The 16,305-nt window shown below is 42.9% G+C and overlaps 1 protein-coding gene across 7 annotated transcripts in view; it reads right to left on the reverse strand.

The window, feature by feature from the left end:
• Positions 1–16,305, reverse strand: part of FAM169A (family with sequence similarity 169 member A) — a 64,752-nt gene that overhangs the window by 47,172 nt on the left and 1,275 nt on the right. Inside the window, exons 1-2 of one of the 7 annotated variants that reach the window (XM_072826827.1) lie at positions 15,903–15,964; positions 3,668–3,761 (exon numbers count right to left, since the gene is read on the reverse strand). The exons of 1 other annotated variant lie outside the window; for it this stretch is intronic. The gene's annotated coding sequence lies outside the window, so the exon portion shown is untranslated. Of the gene's footprint in view, positions 1–3,667; positions 4,264–14,608; positions 15,049–15,902; positions 16,043–16,305 lie in introns of those variants that run through there. 5 more of the 7 variants (XM_072826828.1, XM_072826829.1, XM_072826830.1 and 2 more) reach the window with 5 other exon arrangements.

Genomic DNA, 16,305 nt, shown 5'->3' on the forward strand with positions numbered 1-16,305 from the left:
TTAGATCAAACTAAAAACACAAGATAAATGGTGAGTAGTGATGAAAGAAGCACTAGTTAAGAGAATGTATCAACTGTTTTTACTCTCTTATAGAGAAGACCCCAGCTTTATATCCAAGCAACACATTAAGAGATTTTTTTTTTTAATATTTTATTTATTTATTTAGGATAGTCACAGAGAGAGAGAGAGAGAGAGGCAGAGACACAGGCAGAGGGAGAAGCAGGCTCCATGCACCGGGAGCCTGACGTGGGATTCGATCCCAGGTCTCCAGGATCGCGCCCTGGGCCAAAGGCAGGCGCCAAACCACTGCGCCACCCAGGGATCCCAAGAGATTTTTAATATACCATACCATACCACTGACTACATGAAGCTCAGGAAAGATTACCATTACCCTTAAACCAACTCAAAAGACTCTCTTGAAAATTAACAGCCACAACAAGCTATGAACGAATATATTTAAAAATTTCAGTTGCTGGCAATGCCTAGGTGGCTGTTAGTTAAGCATCCGACCCTTGATCTCAGCTCAGGTTTTGATCTCTGGGTTGTGAGTTCAAGCCCCATGCTGGGCTCTACACTGGATGTGGAGGCTACTTAATTTTTTTTTTTCATTTGCTGGGGCACCCCGCTGGCTCAGGAGGTGAAGCATGTGACTCTTGATCTTGGGGTTGTGAGTTTAAGCTACACCTTAGGTGAAGAGATTACTTAAAAATCTTTTTTTAAGATTTTATTTCATTTATTTAAGAGAGAGTAAGTGGGGGAGGGGCAGAGGGAGAGGGACAGGCAGATACCACGCTGAGCGCAGAGCCTGACTCATGGCCATACCATGACCCTGAGATCAAGACCTGAGCCAAAATCAAGAGTTGGATGTCCAATCGACTCACCCAGGTGCCCTAAAAAGATTTTAAGTTTTTTTAAATAATAAGAATTTCATTTGCTGACGGTAATCATAATCTATAGGATGAAACATAATGTTTAAACCCTGCTGACAAAACTTGGTCTATAAAAAGCACAGTTGACTCTCATTCTCTGTCAAATAAATAAAATCTTTTTTTAAAAAAAAGCACAGTTGATTATAAAATCATACAAAAATATGGCATTCTAAATCATACAAAATGGACATAGAAGGAAAAATAGTCTTGACAGAGAAACAAGCTTATAAGTGATTTTCTTTTTCATCTGCTGTTACTGTAAAAAGATTTCAAATGCTAATGTCATGTTTTAAGTACATTTTTTTTTGTTACATTACTGAAAAGAAGACAATTCTGTTACACAGGCAAAGTAGGTGATCTGAATAAAGAACCCATTTTGGGGATCCCTGGGTGGCGCAGCGGTTTGGCGCCCGCCTTTGGCCCAGGGCGCGATCCTGGAGACCCGGGATTGAATCCCACGTCGGGCTCCCGGTGCATGGAGCCTGCTTCTCCCTCTGCCTATGTCTCTGCCTCTCTCTCTCTCTCTCTCTCTCTCTGTGACTACCATAAATAAATAAAAATTTTAAAAAATTTTTAAAAAAAAGAACCCATTTCGCAGAGCCCAGAATAATTTTAGGGCAGTATACAGTCTGAGATGAGAGGTCTTGGTTTCTTACCTAATATGCTTCAAGTAAGAGTGAAATGCAGGCCCACCCACTAGTCCACAGCAGATTAAGCCTGAATAGGAGTTGGTCTCCCTAAACCATTGATCAGTTCTCTACCCTGGTGTTGTCCAAGCTTCAATAATGCATACTACCATGGACATTTTCCTAGGGTGTTAAGTGCCTATATCACTATTTAATATGTTTCTCAAGTCACTTCTCTTTTTAATTTTCTTTTTTTTTTTAAGTAAGTTTTGAACTCACAACCCCAAGATCAAGAGTCAAATGTTCTACCAATTGAACCAGTCCAGTCAAATGCCCCTCAATTCACTTCTTTAAAAATACACACATACGTCTCTCCATCTTCTTTTCTTCCCTCCTCTTTTTTAAGTTGGTAAAACATGCATATAACACTTACCATTTTAACCACTTCTAGATTTACAATTCTTAGCAGTAAGCACATCCATACTATTGTACCACCATCATCAGTCTCCATTTCCAGGACTTTTCTTTACCATCCCAAACAGAAATTCTGTACCCGCTAAACAATCATTCCTCATTCCCTCTTCCCCCATCTCCTGCTAACCACCATTCTATTCTGTCTCTATGAATTTGCCTATTCTAGGAACTTAAGTGGAATCAACAACAATTATCCCTTGATGTCTGGCTTATTTCACTTACCATAATGGTTTTAAGGTTTATCCATGTTGCAGCTGGTATCAGAATCTCAGTTTACTTTTTTAGAAACATTTACCCTAAACTATAAAGTCACCAAAGTGACATTAGATTATACATTTTCCTAGTCAGCATTAAAATTTCTAACTACCATCATTTAAATGTTCATATGAATACTCCTAGGGGTACCTGGGTGGCTCAAGTCTGTTAAGTGTCTGCCTTTAAGTGTCTGCCCCTAGCTCAGGTCATGATCCAGGGTCCTGGGATTGAGCCCCGGGGCATGCTCCCTGCTCAGTGGGAAGTCTGCTTCTCCCTCTGCCCCTCCTCCCTGCTCATGCTTGTGGTCTCAAAAACTAACTAAATAAATAAGTCTTAAAAAAAAAAAAAAAAAAAAAACAACTAAATCACCAGTATTATATCAGCACATTTTAGAAAATATTGCACTACAGGTATAGGCATGCATACCAGAAGGAAGGTGCTATTACAAATCAAAGGCAATTAATTACAAAATGACTAAATTAATTAAAGTGTAAAAACGGAAATTCATTATCTTTAATTCTTTAATTGATTTAGATGACCATTTTTAAACAGAAAAATAATTGCTTCTGGGCTTATTATTAAAGAATATTCACATACACACACACACACACACACACACACACACACAATGAAACAATTGTTTTCCTGCAGTCCAACAATTTAAAAACTTTGAAATTTGCATAAAGAGCATTACTGGGAAGAGAAATGTTGCCAAGAAGTTGTAATTTATGAATACGGTTTAAAAACAACTATAGCATCATAGTTGTTAAAATGAAAAGAATTAGCAAGTATTTCTCTAATTCCAAAGGCCCAGAGACACACACATACACACATCCCCCTTCTAAAATGTTTATGAGTTGCAAATCTGTTCTTAAATCCATTACTTTTATTACTAGTTGCTCTTAGTGCTCAATTTTATTGGCTAAATAATCACCTAAAAGTAAGTAAATGAAGATTAAATAACTAGAAGTTATTATAAACCAGTAAGTTAACAGCAGCAGGTAACATTTACTGAGAAATGACCATATATCAGACTTTTAAGAGATGGCCACATTAAAAATATAGTGAGATATTTCTATTATCCCCTGTATATTGATGAGGAAACAGAATGTCCTTACCACTACTGAGGCTAAAATAATAGAAATCCAGACAATTAAATATACCTTCCAATATAATTATTTTTACTCAGTATGCAAAATCATATTTGTCATGGTTATGTGACATCTCCTTTTGTAAAATATTGCTATAATTCCCTTGTTATTAAATATTCTATTCACATATTACACGAGAAAGAGCAACTGGAATTGGAATTCTATGCACAACCCTGGTTCTTGGGTCAGCTCGACCACTAGCTAAGTCAGTGACCCTGGGCAAGTTACTTACCCTCTTTAAGCTTCTGTATTCTCATTGGTAATGTGATGCAACTGGACAGGATAATCCTAAGGACCTTTTCACCTCTAAAGGTTTGTAATGGCTTCTAAAAAAAAAAATATACTGGTGAACTTACAACTGTAAACTACCAGCCTTATGGTGGTTCTGCCACAGTTTAGCAAGAGAAAAGTGGTAAAGCTCTAAAGAGAAATATAGGTTGCTATGATAAATCACTTCTTCTTCTTTGTTTTTCAGCTTCTGTTCTGTGTTACATAACTGTAAAGCTGTCAGATCAAATTTTGTCAAATACTTTAAGCTCTACCCATGAGATAAACCAAAAGGGCTAACTAGATTCTACATGAATGAGAGAGCTTAGTGTTGCCTTAAGCAAACTAACTCATCAAAAAATTTGCGCAGAATGAATAATGAAGTGTAAAAAGTGTCCAAATTAATTTATAAATTAAGCAAATGTTCTGCTCATTAATCCTGACTAACTTGTATAAAAACACAATACTAATACCTCTTACATAAGAATTTTAAGATGCTCAGCTGCTTTTTCACATACATCTTTTAAAAATTCCACTCCTTTCTCCTGAAAAATCATATAACTATTTGAAAGAATGAATGTTCATAGGAAGAAAATATGAGAATGAGAAAACAAATTCCTATTATTGTGATTTTTTGGGATCCCTGAATGGTGCAGCGGTTTGGCGCCTGCCTTTGGCCCAGGGTGCGATCCTGGAGACCCGGGATCGAATCCCACGTCGGGCTCCCGGTGCATGGAGCCTGCTTCTCCCTCGGCCTGTGTCTCTGCCTCTCTCTCTCTCTCTCTCTCTATGACTATCATAAATAAATAAAAATTGAAAAAAAAAATATTGTGATTTTTTTCCCTATTAAAGGTTAATTATTAGATGTCAACTACAGGGCAGCCCCGGTGGGGCAGCGGTTTGGCGCCGCCTGCAGCCCGGGGTGTGATCCTGGAGACCGGGTATCGAGTCCCATGTCAGGCTCCCTGCATGGATAAATAAAATCTTTAAAAAAAAAAAAAAAAAAAAAAAGATGTTAACTACACTCTTAAAAACGAAGAATGTATTTTATAAATTCGTTTCCTAAATTTTCAAGATTCTTATAGATTATTATGATCATTTGGAGACTTTAGGGGGAGAGGAATATTTTTAAAATATGGACATTTTAGAGCTGAAAGAGTTCTTAGGAAAAAAAAAAAAACAACAATTATCTCAACCGATCCAAGTCGTGATCCTACCTCTCCTGATTGTTTCTCCAACACTGAAAATGGGTTAGGTATCCAGGCAACATAATTGGTAATGCTCTCAAACTTTTACAGAAAAAGCCTGTTTCTGAACCTTATTTTGATTCTTCTCTGATTGTTCCATTTTCTCTTTTCTCTCTAACATCATTTTTTCCCTAACTAACCTAGTCCCTGTATTCCATTAGCTCAATGATCTCTTTATCTTACCCTTTATTCTTCTACTCTTCCTGCTCTACAAAAGACCCTAAACCCTACCTTTATCCTTCTCCAGTGTTAGAGCTGAGATTCTGAATATGATAGAATAAAACTAGTGAATAAACTGCTCCAACCATTAAATCTCAGGTTGGCTCCATGCTTCTCACAAACCCTCTCCTGTTCTCGGAGAAAGAAAAAAGATTTGATCACTTGTGGGTGAGGACTGCCTATACATTTAAGGCTAACAGAGCAGGAAGTTAGAAGGGGAGTTCATGCCTGTTGCTTGTTTTAAGTAGGAAGCAAAATCAGCTAATTTGTTCAAGGATACATTCTGGTAAAGTGGCAGAACTAGTATTTGAATCCATGCAGTCTGGCTCTGATGTCTATTCTTTTTACCACAACTCTATGTTTAAAAGTAGAGCATTAAAAAATAATAAAATAAAATAAATAAAATAAATAAAATAAATAAAATAAAATAAAATAAAATAAAATAAAAAAATAAAATAAAATAAAATAAAATAAAATAAAAGTAGAGCATTTTAGGAGTCCTGCAATGGTTAAAGACTGCTTACACCTATCAGAAGTCTTACACAGTTTCTAAGAATTTAATTCTCTCTTCATATTCAGGAAGATGGTCCTAGATCTAAGACATCATTTAAACAAGGAAGTACAATCTCGGGTGGCTCAGTGGTCGAGCATTTGCCTTTGGCTCATGGCATGACCCAGGAGTCCCAGGATCGAGTCCCGCATCAGGTACCCACAGGGAGCCTGCTTCCCCTTCTGCCTCTGCCTGTCTCTCATGAATAAATAAATACTTTTAAAAAAAGTGCTCTTTCTCTTGGATGCATCTGACTGACAAAATTTAGTTTACCTGCCTGCCTCCAATCAGCAAGGGAGCGAGAATGTGATGGGGTGGGGGGAGGTCTACCTTGGAAAGGCAAAACAGAACCCATAAGGCTAAATTGTTATCTTACTATCTATACACTTTGAGCAAGATCTAGAGAGAGCTACTTACACTACTCAGATACATATGCAAAGAAGTAGAAATGTGCTTATAACTGAAGCTTCCACTTGACTATTGTAGTGCAAAAAGGAATACATTTGCCTCTAGAAGATGCCAGCTACTCTAGTACTTCATGACCCAGATTACTGAACACTATTTATGATCTCCCAGAAGCAGTTTCCAAACTCAGGGGGGAAAAAAAACAAAATAAACAAAACCAAAATAACTATTTAGATGAATACATCATAAAATTTTGTCTCTCTCAAAACAAAATCCTTTTACCTGGCTTCTTTACCCCATAACAGATCTAATTTTATAGTGCTTCATTAAAGTTAACAGGAATTTGGCACAGTAAAACTCAAGGACACAAGCAATTATTAAAAACAGGAGTCTCAACAATATGTGCAATGTTGTAGTAGATATCTTCAACATAAAGTATCACAGAGGCTTATCTCATTTAGAACCATAAAGTCTGATGTTTTCACTTTAAAGGAAATACATCTAGCCCAAAACAAAAGCAAAAACAAAACAAAACTTGGTGCTTAATTTTGGCATACGATTTATGAAATATTCTGCTGATTCACGATCACCATGACCCACCCCACTGCCGAATATTTTCACTACACAACTAAGAAACATAATCAAGGGTTGCCACTATGGGCAGAGATTAATACCAACTTGGAAAAAAACAGATTCGGAACGCAGGCTCCCCATACCTCCTTCCCTTTCAGGCTTCTCCAACTCTGCACTTCCATCCATGGCCCCAAACACCTGTTCTTGCAAATCTCTTGCAACCACAGGTGGGTTTGCTCACCCAGATTGAGAAAACTTGTTTTCTTATCTCTCACTGGCAATAAGCCTTCAGAGAAAGAGGTAAGTAATAGTAGTAGCCTTCTTACCTGACTTCAATACGTATTTACTAAATAAATGAATGAGTGAATGAATAAAAGTTTGTATAAATAAATCACACGGTGCTAGGAGGAAGAACTGCCACAGATGATACATGTAAGGTTTTGCTGCTAGATGAAAAGCAGTACCTGGAACTTCAACAGGCAGGGACAGAGGGGGAAACGCTCTAAAAAGATGGAGCACACTAAATGGAAGCCAGAAAGCAAGCTGAAAACGGCAAGCAGTTGGATTTACCAAAAGACATAAAGTATATTAAGAGAAATACTAGTAGGAATGCAAGAAAAATCCACTGAAGACAGAACATAAAAGTGCAAGAATACCATACTAAAGAGCTGGAGTTTACTTGGGATGCAGGAGGCAATTTAAGGATTTTGAGCAGGAAAGAAACATTCTAGCATATGCTTTCAAATAATCTGTCCCACAGCTGTACATAGGATGGATTAACAGAACTGAAGGGAGACAAACTGAGAAACTCTGAGAAATACCTTGTGCATACTTCTTTTAATATACTTAACACATTAACATGTGATCTTTCTTCATCTGTCTATACTGTCACGTTCAGAACTCCACGGAAGTATAATACATTTGGGTCAAATTATTTGCCGTGTCTTCTAACTAATAACTTATGTGTTTATACTTGATTACTTGAAGAAAAAAGATAGGAAAAAGAAGTCTTAATTTACAAAGGAGTAGTATCAAAAATTCATTTATAATTATTTTTTAAAACTCAAACATGATTTCCAATGATGACAACAGAATTACCCTTTATGGCTTATTTGCTTTGCACCAGGTATGATGCCCTACACGTTATCTCGCTGATTCCTTCAAATGATTCTACAAGGCAGATATTCTTCGTTTTTTTATTTTTTTAAGATTTTATTTATTTATTCATGAGAGACAGAGAGAGAGAGAGAGAGAGAGAGAGAGGCAGAGACATAGATGGAGAAGCAGGCTCCCTCCAGGGAGCCTGATGCGGGACTCAATCCCAGGATCCGGAGATCACAACCTAAATCGAAGGCAGATGCTCAACCGCTGAGCCACCCCGGCATCCTGAGGCAGGTATTCTTAACACGCAGTCTCCCAATAAGGAAACTCAGGTTGAGTAAGTTGCCCAAAATCACACAGCTAGTAAGTGGCAAGCAGGCTCTATATTTAGGCAATCTGTCTCCAAGGGATTTAACCTGGAGCCCAGATTCCCAGGTCAAGACAAAAGGCCAATATAATCCAGGATGTATCTCATCACACAAGTATCACTGAATACATCAAACATATTGTGTAGTCACTCCTTAGGAGTTAGATATTTTAAATCTTGTAAAATCTTTTCTTCAGACTTTAATGCCTGTTCTAATAACTATGGTCCACTGTCTTCAGAATTTTTAAATGGTTATGACACGATACAAAGCAAACTTTATTATTATAAAGATTCTCTGCTTTGGGATCCCTGGGTGGCGCAGCGGTTTAGCGCCTGCCTTTGGCCCAGGGCGTGATCCTGGAGACCCGGGATCGAATCCCACGTCGGGCTCCCGGTGCATGGAGCCTGCTTCTCCCTCTGCCTATGTCTCTGCCTCTCTCTCTCTCTCTGTGTGACTATCATAAATAAATAAAAATTTAAAAAAAAAAAAAAAAGATTCTCTGCTTTATTCATAATCAGGACAATGCAAATTGGGACCACAACTAAATACCACTTTGTACCCACTGGATAAGCAAAAATTAAGGAATCTATTAAGTGCGGGTAGTGAATCAATAAGACTATTTAGACATACTGGTAAGAATGCAAATGGGTTCAAATACTTGAGAAATAATAATGGTTTCATGTGTCATGTTGCTCATGTAAACAACTACAGACATTCCAGGAAACATGAATGAAAATATTCTGAGCAACACTCTTAACAATAGCAAAACTTTGAGAATAACAGGATAGTGGACAAGTCATGCAGTCAGTACAGCCACATTTCACAATGGGCACATGGAAGTAACGAGTAAAAAAAAAAAATCAGGCATCAGAAAATATAAATGCTATGAAATACCTTCCAGAATTTCAAAAATAAGAGGTACCTGGGTGGCTCACTGGTTGAGTGTCTGCCTTCAGCTCAGGGCATGATCCCAGGGCCCTGGGATGCAGCCTCGGTTGGGTACCCTGCTCAGTGGGGAGCCTGCTTCTCCCTCTCCCACCTGCTCCTGCTCTCTCCCACACATTCTCTTTTCTCTCTCTCTCAAATAAATAAAGTCCTTTTAAAATTTAAAGTAAAATAAAAGGGAAACATAAAAACTGTCAAAGTAAAATCCCTACCAAATATTTCTTTAATTACGACAAAACAGAGCTAAAGAAAAAAATGAAATTCACTAAGTTACATTACAGTTTTTAAGTTATTCATTGCTGAAGGACAGAGATAAGACCTTAAGTTTTAGATGACAGTAGACTGTAACATGAACCATGAGCAAAATTTTTAAGTTAAAGCAAAATAACCCTAGAATAGGGCTTCTTTATTACTGTTATGACTGTCCAGATCCAGAGATGGAAAAGCATCCCTTTACTGTTCATGGGTCAGACAGCATCCATAGTTTTTGATTCCACTCGGGTAACTTTTTAAGAAAAATCACACTGAAAAACTGGAATGCCTCCAATGGAAAACAGCCAGGATGGCAAAGGATCTAGACACTACGGGTACAATAGATGAGGAACAGGAATTGGGAGAAATTAGTGAAGGAAAGCCTTGGGTAAAGGAAGCAAGGAAGTTGCCCTTCAAATACGTGAAGAGTCGATATGCAGATAAAAACTTGAGAGTTATTCTGCATGTATCTCAAGGGCAAAAAGAATGGGCCATTCCAAAACAAATGCTACCCACAAATGAATTACATCCACATGAAAACACAGCCAACTAGCTAGTCAAAGAGCAAACTCAGGATAGGAGAAACATCTCTCGGCCCTAAGTACGTACGCACAGACAAGAATGTCTCCAAGCCAGTGTCAGAGTTCTGGAGAGGAGCATCAAGAGCGCACAGATTTTAGCTGAGTGGTCATTTACACATCAAACTGTAAAACCATATAAATCATTTCATAAAACTATGCCCTTTTTGGCCATTCTGAGAAGCTGCTCAGATAGAAAAAGTATTCTCCAAACAAAACTTACTCAGAATCACTTCAATTTCTTTTTTATAAATATATATATATTATCAATAAGTCTCCCCAGCCTTGATACGAGCTAGGGGCGGTAGAAAGGGAGGTGGGCGGGGGTGGGGGTGACTGGGTGACGGGCACTGAGCGGGGCACTTGATGGGATGAGCACTGGGTGTTATTCTATATGTTGGCAAATTGAACATCAATAAAAAAATAAATTTAAAAAAAAGACCATAAATAAAAGAATCCAATCTGTAAAAAAATAATAAAATAAAAATAAAAAGAATCAATTCTGATTTTAAAAATCATTGAAAAAAAAGTCTCCCCAGCCTTAAAATTAATTTCAAGTACTTTTAGATATATCTTATTTTCCAAAGCCAAATATCAAGACTTCAAATACATGCTTGCTTTTTGCTAAACTTAGCTATATAGTCCATCATGAGCATAAATAATACAAACAGGACCAGATTTAAAATTAGAAGGTAAGGGATCCCTGGGTGGCGCAGCGGTTTGGCGCCTGCCTTTGGCCCAGGGCGCGATCCTGGAGACCCGGGATTGAATCCCACATCGGGCTCCCGGTGCATGGAGCCTGCTTCTCCCTCTGCCTGTGTCTCTGCGCCTCTCTCTCTCTCTGTGACTATCATAAATAAATAAAAATTAAAAAAAAAAAATTAGAAGGTAAGTTCTGGGGCACCTGGCTGGGCTCAGTCAGAAGAGTGTGCAACTCTTGATCTCACGATCATGAGTTCAAGCCCTATGCTTTGTAGAAATCACTAAAAAAATAAATAAACCTAAAATAAAAGATAGGTTCTTAGTCTAGAATCCACAAAAGCCGCAAAGGGTTTAAAGGGTTTATACTTTATTTCATGCAGTGCAAAAGCTCTGGTTGACAAGCAGATCACAATTAATTTTAAAAATGAAAAGCAAAGTATTACATTGTACACAGGGTGGGTATGAGAAGGTAACAAAAGGGAGAAAAACATGAGGAACACTGAACTTGGTACTTAAAACGATGCTAATTTCCTCAATATTAATAGCTCACCTTTTGATATATCATCACACTTAACTCTGCCAACATTTTAAGATAAACTCTGTTATAACTACTCTTTTATAGATGAGAAAACTGGGGCCCAAAGAGATTAAACATCTTAAAAGGCAGCTAGAAACAGCAAAGCCAGGTTTCAAATCCATGTCTATTTGCCTTGAATTGTGGATTATTATACTGCCTCTGAATAGTAACTACCGTTAAGTGAAGAATCAGAGTCAGTTCATCAGGTATTAATTGGGGGCTGACCCAAACTTGAAAGCACTGGTATTTACGTGTAAAAGATTTCAGACTAGGGGTGCCTGGGTGGTTAAGCATCTGCCTTTGGCTCAGGTCATGATCTCGGGGTCCTGGGATGGGGTCCTGGGATGGGGCCCCAGTCCGGCTTCCTGCTCCGTGGGCAGCCTGCTTCTCCCTCTCCCTCTGCTGCTCCCCTTGCTTGTGCTTTCTCTCTCAAATAAGTAAACATAGAATCTTAAAAAAAAAAGAGAGAGAGCGATTTTAGACTATAAAATTACTTAATACGGGATCCCTGGGTGGCGCAGCAGTTTAGCGCCTGCCTTTGGCCCAGGGCGCGATCCTGGAGATCCGGGATCGAATCCCACATCAGGCTCCCGGTGCATGGAGCCTGCTTCTCCCTCTGCCTATGTCTCTGCCTCTCTCTCTCTCTCTCTCTCTCTCTCTCTGTGACTATCATAAATAAATGAAAAAAAAAATTAAAAAAATTACTTAATACTACAGTTTATTTCCTCATCAATTGTTGTATAACAAAAAGTCAAGCTCCTAGTCAGTCCTCAATTGGCTTCTCCCCTCGTCATTACGCTGACAGTACTCTTCTTAAAGCCTCCCTGACCTCTTAACTCTCAAATTCAGTGGATTATTTTCACCCTCACCCTCCTGACCTTACAATAGACCAAACCCAACTGATGATTCTGCTATTTCCATATTTCTCTCCTTCCCTGGACCCTCTCTCAATTCTATTTCTTAGTTTCCTTCCCTCAGTTCCTTTCAGCAGCTGACCACTCTCCACTGCACAAATCATAGCTGCAAAACTCTGTGTACGTTTATAGACTTGAAGGAATCTTTAACATTTTAATCCACAAAAATTGGGGATCCCGAGGTGGCTCAGCAGTTTAGCGCCTGCCTTTGGCCCAGGGGTGACCCTGGAGACCGGAGACCGAGTCCCACATCAGGCTCCCTGCACGGAGCCTGCCTTTCCCTCTGCCTGTGTCTCTGCCTGCCTCTCTGTCTCTCTCTCTCTCTCTCTCTCTTTCATAAATGAATAAATCTAAAAAAAAATCTTTAAAAAAAATAATCCACAAAAATTCACTTAACTATAAACTTCATGAAGGGGAGGTTTATTTGGTTTTGTGTCCCTTCACATACAACAGACACTCGGTGTCTGCTGAATTAAAGGAAAGCTATCTTTAGTGTCGGCTAAAAGTAATGTCTCACTGGAGCCAGCAGTACCTACAAATGGTATATATTTTTTAAAAATATGTGATGTCACAACCTTCTCAGACAAAGAATAGGTGGGGCTAAGGGAGTGGTTCCCTCCTCCAGAGAGGATAAACCTTAAGGTCTCATATACCAGCCCTGAAACTGAATGAGCCTAATTATTTTAGGATGTCTTTAGTAAATTATCAGCTTTTCTCTGATTATTTTAAACCAGGACACCTTTTCCATAATAAATTCAACTCTGAGTAATTGTTGGAAAGAACTGTGAAATATCCTACTACCTATGAAGCATAACAACTTTCGAACTTTCATTTCAGGGTTAAATATACAACAGATCAAAAGCCAAATGATGTGTGAGGAGAAAATCATCTTAAACACAGCAATTATGCAATTCCTTTCTCATTTTAGAATCACAAAATCTTAGAAACGAGAAGAAACATGAAAGTTTTGTTTCATTTCCTGTTCAACCAATAATCCTTTCTACAGAATCCTTTGTAAATCCTTTGGAACCTCTGCCTGAATATTCAATCCTCTTATATTCTAATTACCTTTAAAAAGTAAATCTCTGTGCATTTTTAGGCACATAACATAACACACGTAAGGTTTTAAAACAGCACCAGTAGGCTGAGTGACAGACTCTTGATTTTGGCTCAGATCACATCTCAAGATCAGGGGTGAGATGAACCCACCTCAGGCTCCCCATTCAGCAGGGAGTCGGCTTCAGATTCTCCTTCCCTCTTTCCCTCCCCTAACTCCTCCCTCTCCCTAAGTAAAAGTTCCCTAAAACAAGACTCATCTCCTCTCCAGGTCCAAGCTAAGCTCCCTTTCACCTCCATATTTCTCCTCCTAGGCCACCAGGCACCTGGGTGGCTCAGTTGGTTAAGCATCCGGCCTCAGCTTAAGTCATGATCTCAGGGTTCCTGAGATCCAGCCCCGTGGTAGGCTCCACACTCCTTGTCCCTTTCCCTCTGCCCCTCCCCACACCCATGCTCTCCCCACCACCCCACCAAAGAAACCTTAAAATTAAAAAGGGGGGAGGAGGAATAGGAGCTAATGGAAAAAAAACATTAAGAGGATTTTTTTTTTCCTTCTCAATTTCCCAAACACTGGTAACATGATGCTCAAAATCACAAACCACATTAATCCAAGCCGGAGTTAATAAAATACTATAGTACCAATTTAGTGAACCTCTATAAACTGTGTATTAACAGAATCAATGTAAAGGTGTCAGAACTGTAGCTCGGAGCTGAACTTGCCGGGAGGATCAATCTTATTCCCCGCGGACCTAAAATAGCGCCAACCCCTTGCAGACAATCTGTACTTTTGCTCAAGTTCCCTACAACAAGGCTCATCTCTCCAAGGTCTCTTTCACCTCCGTGATTCTTCTCCTAGAACGTGTCACTAATGAGAGGCAGGACATTTCTGTTTAGAGCAATTTCATAAGAGTGACAAATTTTACTCTTATTATAAAACACTGTGTTTTATCCGAATCAGAGTTGTGCCCTTTACTGTACCTTTACTAGAAAAGGATACCACCTGTAATGATTCTAATACGATTCCGGACTACTGTCAAGTCAGACTAATTTGAAACCTTTCACAACCTTAAATCCACAGGTGAAGCATCTTAGGCCATTACAATCACTCGTGCAGCAGGCTCATATTGCTACTTATATTCTAATTTCCCTAAACCAATCTTCATCATAAATTCAAAGAGAGGGGCAGCCCCGATGGCGCAGCGGGTTTAGCCGCCGCCTGCAGCCCGGGGCGTGATCCTGGAGACCGGGGATCGAGTCCCACATCGGGCTCCCTCTGCCTGTGTCTCTGCCTCTGTGTGTGTGTGTGTGTGTGTGTGTGTGTGTGTGTGTGTGTGTGTCTCTCATGAATAAATAAATAAAATCTTAAAATAAATAAATAAATTCAAAGAGAGGAGGCTGCTAGGCCACCCGCAAACTTACCCTGCAAGACTGATGCTGTAAGGCTTATCATAAAGGGCCGTTCCTGGGCTCCCCTTACTATTCCACGCCCTGTCCTCCCCTCAACACAGGAAGTTAATCTGGTCCGTGTGAGGCACCAAAAATCTTTCCTCCTGTGGTTTGCAGACAGAGCCCGCACACCTCGGGTGCAACCAGGCCACCTACGTAAACACACGATCCGTGGAACCTCAAAGCCAGACCCATCCTGGTGAGTTCCCTCCGAGGCCCAGCCGAGGCCGAGCGTGTGTCTTATGCAACACCACCGGGCCAGGTTCTAAGCCCGCGACGCCGCGTAAGCTGCAAACGGCGCCCACTCAATCCACCAGGCGCTTCGCCACAGTTTCGAGAAGATACATCAAAACAGGAATTACCAGATCCTCAACAACCCTGAAAATGACAAACTGTGGCAGCTGTGATTCTCAGTTACAAATGTCCCTTCCGCAGGCTTCGAGGGCCCGCTTCGGCGGCCCGGCCCCCTCCCAGGTCGTCCCGCGGGGGCACGGGGTCGGCAAAGGGGGAAGAGGGCCTGCAGCAGGTGGACGCCTCCCGGAGCCACAGCGGCCTCCGGGACCGACGAGGGAGCAGGATGCGCCACCGTCCCTGCCGCTGTAGCGCGGGTCCCTGAGGCGTAGCGCGCCGGCTCCAGGCCCCGCTCCCCGCTCCCCGCCCCCCGGCTCCCGGGCTCCCGGGCTCCCGGGGCGCAGGCCTCCGCACAGCGGGCCGCGCGGGGTCAGACCCGGGGGGGGGGGGGGGGGCGCGTTCCAGGGCAGCACCTTCGCGGTGGCCGCGCCGGGAGGCGAGGGGAGGGACGCGGTCCCAGCGTCGCCGGGGTCCCCCTCAGCACCCGCGCGGCCCCGGAGGCGGAGGTGAGGGACGCGGTCCGAGCATCCCCGGGCCCCCGCGCGCCTCAGCCCCCTCAGCCCCCTCAGCCCCAGCGTCTCGGGGCCGCTCCCCGGGCGGCGCTGCACCCAGGCCGGGCGGCGGCGAGCGCGGGCGGGCGCGCGCGATCCCGGCCCCGAGGACGACGCCGCGGCCCCTCACACAAAATGGTGGCGCCGACGCGGAGGCCGCGCACCTGGGGAGCGCCGCACGCCCCTCGGGGGGCCCGGCCGGCCGCCGGCAGCTGGACGCGCGCCCGCGGGGAGGAGGGCGGGGGGGGGCCGCGGCCTCGGCCTCCGGGAGGCCCGCGTCGTCGCCGGCGGGGCGGGGGGCGCGGGGTCGGGCGCGGCGGCCGCGGCCTCAGCCCAGACCCCGCGCGGGCGGGCCGCGCACTCACCTCGGACGGGCCTCCGCAGCCGCCGGCGCCGGGCGAGGAGGCGGGGCCACGGGAATGAATGGAGCGGGCGCGGCGGGCGCGGCGGGCGGGGGGGCGACCCCCGGCGGGTCCGGGCCGCGCCGCTCGCGGCTGCCAGGCGGGTGCGGCCGCCTCGGTCCCCGGGGCCCCGGCCGCCCGGCTGCTCGTCGGCGGCTCGGCCGCAGCCCACCGTGCCCTCCGCCGGCGTGACGCACTCGCGCCGCCGCGCCTCAGCCCTCGCGCCGCGCCGCGCCCGCGCCCACCGCGAATCCCCCCGCCCGCGCCGCGCCGCCCCCCCGCGCCGGGGACGCCGCCCTCCCCCCGCCCCCCCCCCCCCCCCGGCTCGGGCGGCCGCGGGCAGGTGCGCGCTCCCCCCCGCCCCCCC

Source organism: Canis lupus, chromosome 5, assembly GCF_048164855.1.
Source record: "Canis lupus baileyi chromosome 5, mCanLup2.hap1, whole genome shotgun sequence".
NCBI lineage: Eukaryota > Metazoa > Chordata > Mammalia > Carnivora > Canidae > Canis > Canis lupus.